At 44.0% G+C, this 11,641-nt stretch overlaps 1 protein-coding gene across 2 annotated transcripts in view; it reads right to left on the minus strand.

The window, feature by feature from the left end:
- The window catches only part of SPECC1L (sperm antigen with calponin homology and coiled-coil domains 1 like), a 138,636-nt gene extending 127,315 nt beyond the window's left edge, over positions 1-11,321 (minus strand). The window contains exon 1 of one of the 2 annotated variants that reach the window (XM_032309157.1): positions 11,139-11,321. The gene's annotated coding sequence lies outside the window, so the exon portion shown is untranslated. The remainder of the gene's footprint in view (positions 1-11,138) is intronic. The other variant, XM_032309156.1, reaches the window with a different exon arrangement.
- Between the last annotated feature and the right edge of the window lie 320 nt (positions 11,322-11,641).

The following is an 11,641-nucleotide window of genomic DNA, read 5'->3' on the forward strand; positions in this document are numbered from 1 at the left end:
TGGAACTGCCATTTACCAGAATATCTGCCAAACCAACACAAAATAAATTCCTTCAACTACTTCAATTACAAGAGAAACAATGCCCACCTAAGTCTTCCATTCTCCAGGCTAAATAGCACGGTAGTTCCTTCAGCCTTATAACAAATGCATTCTAGTTGAAAGGCAGCATATCATAGTAAAAAGAACATAAAACTTTTAGTCAGAAACCGTGGCTCAAATCCAATCTTGGCCACTGGTTAACTCTGTATTCTTAACCTCATTTCCTCATTTATAAAATTAAAGAAAATAATAGTTGTGCTAACTACCTCAAGATGTGGGGCGCTTGGGTGGCTCAGTCATTGGACATCCCACCTTTGGCTCAGGTTGTAATCCCAGAGTCCTGGGAGTAAGCTCCACGTCAGGGTCCCAGATCAGTGGGAAGCCTGCTTCTCCCTCCCACACTCTCCCTGCGGAGTATTCCCTCTCTCGTGTCTCTCTGTCAAATAAATAAATAAAATCTTATTTAAAAAAATATCTCAAGATGTGTTGTGAGAGGACCACATTTAATGAAAGGTACACATGAAATATATGCTTTTTCAGCTCTGCGGATATAGATGCTCATTAGATTCCACAGTACTATTAATATAGACTTCATAAAACTCTTGTATTTGTTTTATAAATAAAATTTTGGAACCCAACCCAACGTGTATGATGGCCGAGGGAGTCACAGCAAAAAGGAGAGGAAGTGATTAAGAATCCCAGTACAGGGGCACCTGCAGTACTTCACCTGGGTGGCTCAGTCGTTAAGCGTCTGCTCTGCCTTCAGCTCGGGTCATGATCCCAGGGTCCTCGGATGGAGCTCCACATTGGGCTCCTTGTTCGGTGAGAAGGCTACTTCTCCCTCTCCCACTCCCCCTGCTTGTGTTCCCTCTCTCACTGTGTCTCTCTGTCAAATAAATCTTTAAAAAAAAAAAAAAAAGAGAGAATCCCAATACAGCTAGACAGCTTCCTGACTGACATTTATATTCTACACTAGGCCTTCAGAAATATAACTTTAACATAAACTTACAGGTTGCACTTTTTTAAAAACAAAGAATGTAGGGCACCTGGGTGACTCAGTGGGTTAAGCCTCTGCCTTCAGATCAGGTCATGATCTCAGGGTCCTGGGACTGGGGCTCTCTGCAGCGGGGAGCCTGCTCCCCCACCTCTTTCTGCCTGCCTCTCTGCCTACTTGTGATCTCTGTCTCTGTCTCTCTCTCTGTAAAATAAATTAAAAATCTTTAAAAACAAAACAAAAGAGCATTAGTAACTGAATGCCAAAAAACTTTTTTTGCAAAATATTTTATTCATTACAATGAAATTCTGGTTACTAATAAATGACTTGCATTCCGCTATGATGGAGCTAGGTCCAGCCAAGCAAGCCTTTGAACTGAACGGGAAGGTTGAGTATGTGTCTAAAGGGTGCATTTCTAACTTCATTACCAAGTCCAATATAAAAATACTCAGAACAGAAATGTTTATTTTAACTACAGTACTTCTAGAACCACCCAAGAGGGGTTAGTGTAGATCCAACTAGGCTGCATATCAATATAAATCTGTCCTTGTACGGATGGACATCATTTTTCCCTCTAGGCTTAACCACTCTAGAAGATCCAGATTATTTTCCCTAACCATCAGCATGAATAATTTACAGTAGGCCTTACTATAGTGACAACCTCAATAATTCACAGGGCAATATAATAAATACATAAAAGTTCAGAAAGAAAAATAAGACTTTTGTATGGCCTGCAAGTTTTGCCATGTCACCCAAAAGTACTCTTAGCTACATCTATCAAAAACTTGTAACACATATATACTCTACCTGGCTTTGGTGAAAGGTGTCTATTACTGATCATTAGAGCAAGAGGGCTTGGATACAATTTATAAATATGCAAACTTTGGGGTGCCTAGGTGGCTCAGTAGGTTGGACTTCTGACTCTTTATCTCAGCTCAGGTTTTCTTTTTTTTTTTTTTTTTTTTTTTTTTTAAGATTTTATTTATTTATGGGACGCCTGGGTGGCTCAGTGGGTTAAGCCGCTGCCTTCGGCTCAGGTCATGATTCCAGGGTCCTGGGATCGAGTCCCGCATCGGGCTCTCTGCTCAGCAGGGGGCCTGCTTACCTTCCTCTCTCTCTGCCTGCCTCTCTGCCTACTTGTGATTTCTCTCTGTCAAATAAATAAATAAAATCTTTAAAAAAAAAAAAAAAAAAAAAAGATTTTATTTATTTATTTGACAGACAGAGATCACAAGTAGGCAGAGAGGAAGGCAGAGAGAGAGAGAGAGAGAGAGAGGGAAGCAGGCTCCCCGCTGAGCAGAGAGCCCGATGCGGGGCTAAATCCCAGGACCCTGAGATCATGACCTGAGCCGAAGGCAGAGGCTTAACCCACTGAGCCACCCAGGCGCCCCTCAGCTCAGGTTTTCATTTCAGGCTCTTGAGTTCAAGCCCTGCGTTGGGCTCCATGCTAGGTGTGGAATCAACTTCAAAAAAAAAGCAAACTTTGTTACCAAGACCTTTTAAGGCTCATCAGTTTATCCGCCCAAAAATTCCATAACCACATTTACCAGTTGGTTGTTTTCTATTTTTTCCTTTATGAAAATGTTTCTACTTTTACCTGCAAATGATTAATATGAATACAGACTTACAGTAGCTTGTAACATTTAGGGTAATCTCTAGCCTTTAGTACTTTATCTACACTATTCAGAAAACTGCCACAGACTCAAACTGCACTGGTAAAACCCAATCTGCATTACTTATTTCCTAACTTCTCACCACTCCCCTACCAGAAAGTAAATCTAAAGAGTGCAAAGGATTTTGTCTGTTTTGTTCAATGCTGTTGTCCCAGAGCCTGGAAGTGCCCGGCACTTAAGATCTTGTCACATAATATAGGGTGTCTGGGTGGCTCAGTGGGTTAAGCCTCTGCCTTCCGTTCAGGTCGTGATCCCAAGGTCCTGGAATAGAGCCGCATCAGGCTCTCTGCTCAGCAGGGAGCCTGCTTCCCCACCCCCAACACCCTGCCCCGCCTGTCTCTCTGTCTTCTTGTGATCTCTGTCACAGAAATAAACAAAATCGTTAAAAAAAAAAAAAGTCACATAATAAATATCCGCTGAACTGATGGAGCACCTGGCTGGCTCCATCAGTAGAGCTTATGATTCTTGATCCTGGGGTTGTGAGTTTGAGCCCCACAGTGGGCACAGAGTTTCCTTAAGAAAACTAAATAAAGCTAAATAAATAAATAACTCTGCCAAACTGAATGACTAAATGGTGTATTTTTACTATGGAATACTACTATGAAGCTATTAAACACAATGAGTCAGAGTGATGCCAGCTGATTTAATGGAATTTCCAGAAATACTAAGTGAAGAAAACAAGAAGTTTAAAAAAAAAATTTTTTTTTTTAAGTATACTCGCAAAACCTTACACTGATGAGTAGGTGGAGAATCTGAACCCCTCATACACTGCTAGTGGGAATGTAAAATGATGCAGCTTTGGAAGTTTGTTGGTTCCTCAAAGTTTAGCACAGCTATCACATGACCCAGTGACTCCACTCTGAGGTACACACCCAAAAGAACTGAAAATATTTAACCACAAAGAAACCTACACATGAATGTCCAGGGCAGCATTATTTATAATCACCAAAAGTGGAAAAAATCCAAATGTCCATCAACAAAGTATGAACTATTATTTGGCCATAAAAGGAATGAAGTACTAATAAATGCTACAACATGGACAATGCTTAAAAAGATCATGCTAGGGTGCCTGGGTGGCTCAGTGGGTTAAGCCGCTGCCTTTGGCTCGGGTCATGATTTCAGGGTCCTGGGATCGAGTCCCGCATCGGGCTCTCTGCTCGGCAGGGAGCCTGCTTCCTCCTCTCTCTCTCTGCCTGCCTCTCTGCCTACTTGTGATCTCTGTCAAATAAATAAATAAAATCTTTAAAAAAAAGAAAAAAAAGATCATGCTAAACGAAAGAAGCCAGACAAATGGGCACAAACTGTATGATTCCATTTCTATGAATGCCCAGAACAGGCAATCTACAGAGACAGAAGTAGATTAGGGATTTCCAGGGGCTGGAAGGAGTAGAGAATGGGGAATGACTATTAATCAGAACAAAGGTTCTTTCCGAGGTGATGAAAATGTTCTGGAATTAGACAGTGGTGATCAACGCAAAACTCTATGGATATACTTAAAAACACTGAAGTGTACACTTCAAAAAGAGTGAACTTTATGGTATATGAATTATATCTCAATAATCCTGTTATTTTTTTAAAAACATACATGTTTGCAAACAAATATACGATCCAATACATGAATACATCAGTCATGCAGTCAAATGAATACAGACACTCAGGTATTCTTGTATTCAAACGAATACATGAATAATAAAGAATGATAAAAAAGCGGGGCACCTCGGTGGTTCAGTAAGTTAAGCCTCTGCCTTTGGCTCAGGTCATGGTCTCAGGGTCCTGGAATCAAGCTCCACATTGGGTTCTCTGCTCTGAGGGGAGCCTGCTCCCCCCTCTCTCTCTGCCTGCCTGTCTGCCTACTTGTGATCGCTCTCTGTCAAATAAATAAATAAAATCTTTAAAAAAAAAAAATGATGAAAAAAGGAGTGGGGGCCAAGGCCTAAGGCAAGGAGGAGATAAAAAAAAAAGATTTAAAAAAATGAAAAGCTGGAGGCCTTGCGTGGGGGCACCAGGCAAGGATGAATAAGACTGCAATGAAGTTGGCATGAAGACTGAAAAGGAGGGAGATAGGCTGAAAAGGTCAGCAGGTAATTGGTAACGGGGGAGACACAGCAGACCGTAAGGATTCAATGGAGTCTGCAGAAAATGAGGAGTGCCAGAGAGGAACATGAGAGAGAAGATTTAAGACTGGCTCACATCCACTAAAGTTTAAAAAAGAAAAGTGTGCAAGAAGAAATCCAATAGGTCCTGCTCAAGAATCCTTGAGCCTGGTAGGATAAAACCAAACCAGAACAAGGAGAAATTTCCAGGGAAAAAGGGAGAGGGACTCAGGACACTGGCTGTCTCCCAAGTAGGAGAAAAGGTGCTTCTCTCAGGAGGAAAGTGTCCAATGGTGACTCTTCTGGAAAAAAAAGCAGCCCCAACAGACTACCTTGGGAATTCTCAATAGAAGAGGTGCAACTGGAAAATGGCTGACCTGGGTTTTTTCCCAAGAATATAAGGAGGGAGAGAGGAAGAAATGGACAATTTTAATTTTTAACCAGTATTTCTTCACAAATCTGAACAGTGCTCCTAGGTTTTCTGCATGACTCTTTCCTAAGCTTAACCAGGGTTGTGTGTTTTTTTTCTTTTTTCAGGATTTTATTTATTTATTAGAGAAAGAGTATGTGCTCTCACACCCAAGCATGGGGAGTGGCAGAGACAGAAGGAGGAAGCAGGTTCCCCACTGAGCAGATAGCCTCATGTGGAACCTGATCCCAGAACCCTGGGATCATAACCTGAGCAGAAGGCAGACATTTAACTGACTGAGCCACCCAGGCACCCTTAACCAGGGTCTTTTTTATTTTTCTTTGTATAACCTAAGTTCTTTTGAAAAGAAGTGTAATATGGGGCCTTTTTATAATAGACAAAGTATCTTTTCCCTTTATCATTTTTTTCTTAACATTTTATTTTTGGAGTACCTGGGTGGCTGAGTCAGTTAAGCATCCAGCTCTTGGTTTTTGGCTAAGGTAATCATCTCATGGGTCATGGGACGGAGCCCTGAGTGGGGAATCCACGTTCAGCCGGAAGTCTGCTTGAGGATTCTCTCCCTCTGCCTCTCCTCTCACTCACATGCATACATGTTCATACGAGAGCTTGCTCTTGAAAATAAACAAGTCTTTTTATTTTTTTTTTTAAGGCAGATGCTTTTTTTTTTTGCCCTGAAAATAAACAAGTCTTTACAAAAAAATCTTGGGGCACCTGGGTGGCTCAGTGGGTTAAAGCCTCTGCCTTCAGCTCAGGTCATGATCCCAGGGTCCTGGGATCAAGCCTCACATCGGGTTCTCTGCTCAGCAGGGAACCTGCTTCCCCCTCCTTATCTGCCTGCTGCTCTGCCTACTTGTGATCTCTGTCAAATAAATAAATAAAATCTAAAAAAAAAAAAAAAAATCTTAAGTAATCTCTACATCCAAAATGGGGCTCAAACTCAAAACCCTCCGATCAAGAGTCAAATGCTCTCCCCTCTGAGCCAGGCAGGGGCCCCTCCCTTTATCATTTGTTTTCGCTGTTATATGCACAATAAAGAAACTGCGATTTATCGTTATTTCTTAAACCTTTACTGTCCAAACACATCAAATTAAAACAAAAACAAAAAACCCAAGGTGGAAGGTATCCAAGGGGAATGAGGGAAGCAATACAGAACAAATGCACATTCCTTCCAGAGCTGGGAACAAAGATAATGCCCAGCTGGTTTCTAGGTTATAAAACACGTATGAGACAGTCCCTCCTTCAAGAAGTAAAATTTGAGTTAAACGCTAAGATACAACTAAATATACTTTGCAAATCGTTGCGTACAACTGGAGGGTGTCTCACAGCTGGAGAGGTCAAGTGCACCTAGAGTAAAACTCCCAAGGGCAAAGACTTAAAGTAATCTCTACTTCCTTGGTAGTGCTAACATGCCTAGCACATAACGCACCCAGCAGATGAAACAACCTTTGGTCAAGCCACACACTCTGCTATGCACTGTGACGTCACTGGCTAGTGGAGGGAACAGACAAAACACAGGGCACCAAATCCTCACTAGACAGGAAACTGGACAGGTAAGCAGGAAATAGATCAAGGGATGCCTTCAAGGCAAGGTAATATCTAAGTTGAGTAGAAGGTGATAATGGGATGAAGTGAGAGAAGAACATTCCAGCAGAGGGAGACACGAAGACCGGAGAGAGTTAAGGGACCAATAGAGGTTCAGCAAAACTCAGTGAACCAACAAAAAAGGTGTGGGGGCGGGGGGTATGAGAATGGAGGCCAAAGCCCAGTGATGAAGCATCCTGGATAACAAGATAAGGATTAGTAAATCTGATTATGAAGACAGTGGTAGCTGTTGAAGGACTTAAACTTGGTGGTGGGGATGTGGGATGACTATGAACAGATATATTTTGCAAAGACACAAGCAGGAACCAACCACTGGATTTAACCAGAAAGAACTACACTGATGATGTGGGGAAAACACTGTTAACAGATCTGCACTCTTTTCTAGTAGACAAATTTCCTTTTGGGAGTTACCCAATTATTCTTAAAAATAGAGAACTTAGGGGTGCCTGGGTGTCTCAGTGTTAACCCACTGCCTTCGGCTCCGGTGTGGTCTCAGGGTATTGGGATCGAGCCCCGGATCAGGCTCTCTGCTTGGTGGGGAGCCTGCTTCCCCTTCTCTCTCTGCCTACTTGTGATCTCTCTCTGTCAAATAAATAAATAAAATCTTTTTTTTTAAGATTTTATTTATTTATTTGACAGAGATTGATCACAGGTAGGCAGAGAGGCAGGCAGAGAGAGAGGGGAGGAAGTAAGCTCCCTGCAGAGCAGAGAGCCCGACTCGGGGCTCGATCCCAGGACCCTGGGATCATGACCTGAGCCGAAGGCAGAGGCTTTAACCCACTGAGCCACCCAGGCGCCCCAATAAATAAAATCTTTAAAAAATAAAAAATAGGGAACTTAGAGGTAGCTGAAAGCAGTCAGTCCTCTAAGCACAGAAATTAGTATTACAAAGAATTATACTGCATTATTCATTTTAACTCAAGACACTTTTAAAATGTGTTTGATACATTTTCATATACTACAGTTTTGTGAATATAAAAAAAAGACTGACAATAACTAAATCTTATTTGTTATTAACAGCAGACCAGGATGAATTTTAAAGACTTCACAGACAGAAAGATCATCTGCTACATTCCTTTGGAACAAAACATTGCCACTTCTTCCCCTCAACATAACTGAAATACAGTCTGTAAGCCTAATTTTTCAATGGTTATGTTTCACAGTAAAAGACTGAGGCCACAATACTAAAAGATTTCTGAGCTCAGAAAGAAACCCCATGGGGGTTCTTTACCTCAGCAGCCAGTCTATTCACCACTAACAATTCCAACCACCAGGAGGAATTTCCCTGCCTAGGCTTATTTTGTTGGCAGAAGCACACACAAAAAAATATCCTGACATTTTATATCCAGTAGGAAAGAATAATCAGAATAGTAACATCTTTAGTACCAAGCAAATTTAACCAATCTTCCCAGTTGCCTATGGATTTGGACAGATGGCCACAAAGTAAACTCATATTTACTCTTAAAAAATAATCTCCATTTTAATATTCTTACCACCAAAAGCCCTAGGAACTTTTTGAACTCCCTAACAACAATAATGAAACAAAAGATTTTAGGCTTTATTTCTAAAAATATCTTATTGTGATAAGATAACCAACCTTGTATTTGCCATTTACAATCACCATATACCATCATTTACTATCAACATTTCATTAAAAAATGCTTAATTTCAACACCAGGAAAATGACACATATATATACTTTTTAGAAAGGGCAGTCCTTTCATTGAATAAATTTAATGAAAAACTCCTCTCATTGCCCTTGTTTTTCTCTATGCCCTAAGGCCCATTCAACCCTCCCTTTCAGGGGTTTGACCAAGAGTCTCCAAGATTTGTTCTCATCCGATGGCCTCACTCACTGTCTTTCCAGAGGAACCACAAACAATGTCATGGAACAGATGAGAAGACCCATTTCTACTAGGAGGGAAGAGAACTCTGTAGACAAAGACCCATTAAATGTTTTAAAAGTGGCAACTAGGGGCACCTGGGTGACTCAGTCGTTAAGTGTCTGCCTTCACCTCGGGTCATGATCCCAGGGTCCTGGGATTGAGCCCCGCATTGGGCTTCCTGCTCTTTGGGAAGCCTGCTTCTCCCTCTCCCACTCCCTGTGCCTGTGTTCCCTCTCTCGCGGTCTCTCGCTCTATCTGCCAAAAAAATAAATAAAATCTAAAAAAAGGGGTGGGCTGAGTCGCTCAGTGGGTTAAGCCTCTGCCTTTGCCCCTGCATCAGGCTCTCGGCTCACCAGGCAGCCTGATTCCCTGATCTCTCTCTGCCTGCCTCTTGGCCTACTTGTGATCTCTCTCTCTCTCTCAAATAAATAAAATCTTTAAAAAAAAAAAAGTGGCAACTGGAGCTCCGTTCCATCTCTTCCCTCCTCCGCCATCCCTCGCATTTACAGATAGGGAAAGGAAGGTCCAGAAAGGGCAAATGATTTGCCCCAAGCCATAAAACCAAGAATGCATTTCTAGCCTGCTGATACCCTATCACCAGTCCTCTACTGAGCTGGACAGTTTGCATAATGGTAAGTACAAATTAGCATTTGTGACCTAAATATGTATAAGGTTTGGGGCACCTGGGTGGCTCAGTTGGTTGGGCATCCCACCCTTGATTTCGGCTGGGGGCGTGATCTCAGAGGGTGCTGGGATGGAGGCCCAGCTCCAAGCTCAGTGAGGGGTCTGCTTGAGATTGGCTCCCCCTACCCCTCCCCATTTGTGGGCACACACACACCCATGGGTACGCTCTCTCTCAAACAAATAAATCTTTAAAAAATAAAAATTTAAAAATTTAAAAATAAATATGTATATAGTTATACGGCAAGTTTTACATATTATGAAAACCCAACCCAGGTAATAATTTTGAACCGAAGCAATACTATCAGCTGAGTCATGTGAAATTAAGAATGTACTGTGTCAAATCGTTTATAAAAAGAACTTCTGCTTTACAGAAATCCCATCTCAAAACAACACAATGTAGATACACACCCTAAAAATTCAAGTTTAAAGCTTTTCTATGGGCAATATTCACTTTCTTACTGAAAATGAATGTCAAGAAAATCCCTACATACCTAGAGTATACACAGGCTATTAAGAAACATTCTCCAGCTACCTAAAGTTGCTGAGTCTTAAAGACTGCTTGGTGTAAAGTAAATCAAAGGGGGAAAGGACATTTTTAAAGAGGAAAAAAAATTACCGGATCAGTTAGCTATTTCTTTACCTAAAACGACTTTCCCCAAACCAATACCCCACTTCTCCTTACAGATATACCTGTCAGAATTGGTTTGACCATTTCATAACCTACATGTGTTATGCTGATGTCTGCTGATGTCTACAAAGCTCTGATTTCATCTCAAGATACATCCTCCTGGAAACACTGTTGGGCTCTGCAACATTTTTTAGTTTCCTGAATCTGCTGTAATCTTAGAAAATATTATCAGTGGCTAGAGATGCTCTTTTTTACAACACACTTTTCCCTGCAATCAATATAGGGCAGTGAATTTATGGGAATTTTTCCTGGACCCTCCCGTACTTGCCGGTAAATTATCAAGGGCACAACAAATCACATCTCTCTACATTTGAATTATCACTGAAATCCTTACTTGGTCTTGTAAATAGGCTGAAACTACGTGGAAACTGATTTATTTTCCAGTCATCTCCAGGAGAGGTCCCAACAATGAACTATGATGTCTTAAATATAACCATGTATGCCACACAATTACCAGGTTGAGGAAAATGCAAAATTCCCTCAATAAAAAACTATTATTCATATTCACCCTGATGGAATTAACCAGGTCTCAAGAAAAAAACGACTTTCCGCTCGCTTAAGGATGACCTCCCTCTGAGCGGGGAGAGGGTGGGGGCGCGTACCCCAGCCGAAGCCGAGCCCACAGGAGGCCCTGGGTCCGCCGCCCACCCGCGGCGCTACTCCCCGAGCCGCGTCCTCCGAGCCCCGGGCAGCGGTGTCTCCGCCGGGGGAAGGGGACTAAAGGACCAGGGCTATGGGGCGCCTGTCCCAGCCTCTTTGGGGGCACGGGGAAAACAAAGCGCGAGGGACGCACTCAGCCACCTGGCTCGGAGGGACCAGCAGGCGAGGAGCCCAAAACCACCTGGGCCGCATACATCAGCCAGGAGCAGCCGGGGTACCCGGGGGTCGGCCCAGAAACCCCGGAGGGGGACGGCGCAGGCGCGGGACGGACTGGGGGGGGCCCGGCGGGGGACCGCGCAGGCGCGGGGCCGCTGGGGTCTGCGGGGCCGCCAGGGCCTGGCCGCGCGGCCCGCCAGCGCACACTGAGGGGACCCGGCCCTGGCTCTTACCGCGCGGCGCCGCCTCGCTCGCTCGCTCGCTGGCTGGCTCCGGGATGGGCCGGGCGGCGAGCTCGCCCGGTGGCGCGGCCCGAATCCGTTGAGTCCGGCCTTAGGGCAGCAGCCAACCCCGCGGCGCCGTTCGCCCAGCCCGCCCTGCCTCCCTGGCGGCCCCCGCCCTCGGCCCGCCCCTGTCCCGCCCCACACAGCCGCCACCGACTGCGCCGGCGCCGCAAGGCCCCGCCTACATCCCGCCGCCGCGCAGGCGCTTACGGCCCCGGGCTCTCCGCTCGCGTCCCTCCCATCTCCGGCTAGCGCAGGCGCATTGTCACCGGCACGGCCACCATAAAAAAAGGCTCCAGATGCTTTGGGGTTTTCGCTGGAGCTGTGGATGGCGGAGGCTCCTGAATGGTGTGTTTGATGGGGCGGGGTGATGAGTGTAGAGCTCCCGCGTTCCCAAACCTTACCTCAGCTAAAGGTCCATCTTTCATGCAGCACGCATTTACACTGTGCTA

This window comes from Mustela erminea, chromosome 13, assembly GCF_009829155.1.
Source record: "Mustela erminea isolate mMusErm1 chromosome 13, mMusErm1.Pri, whole genome shotgun sequence".
NCBI lineage: Eukaryota > Metazoa > Chordata > Mammalia > Carnivora > Mustelidae > Mustela > Mustela erminea.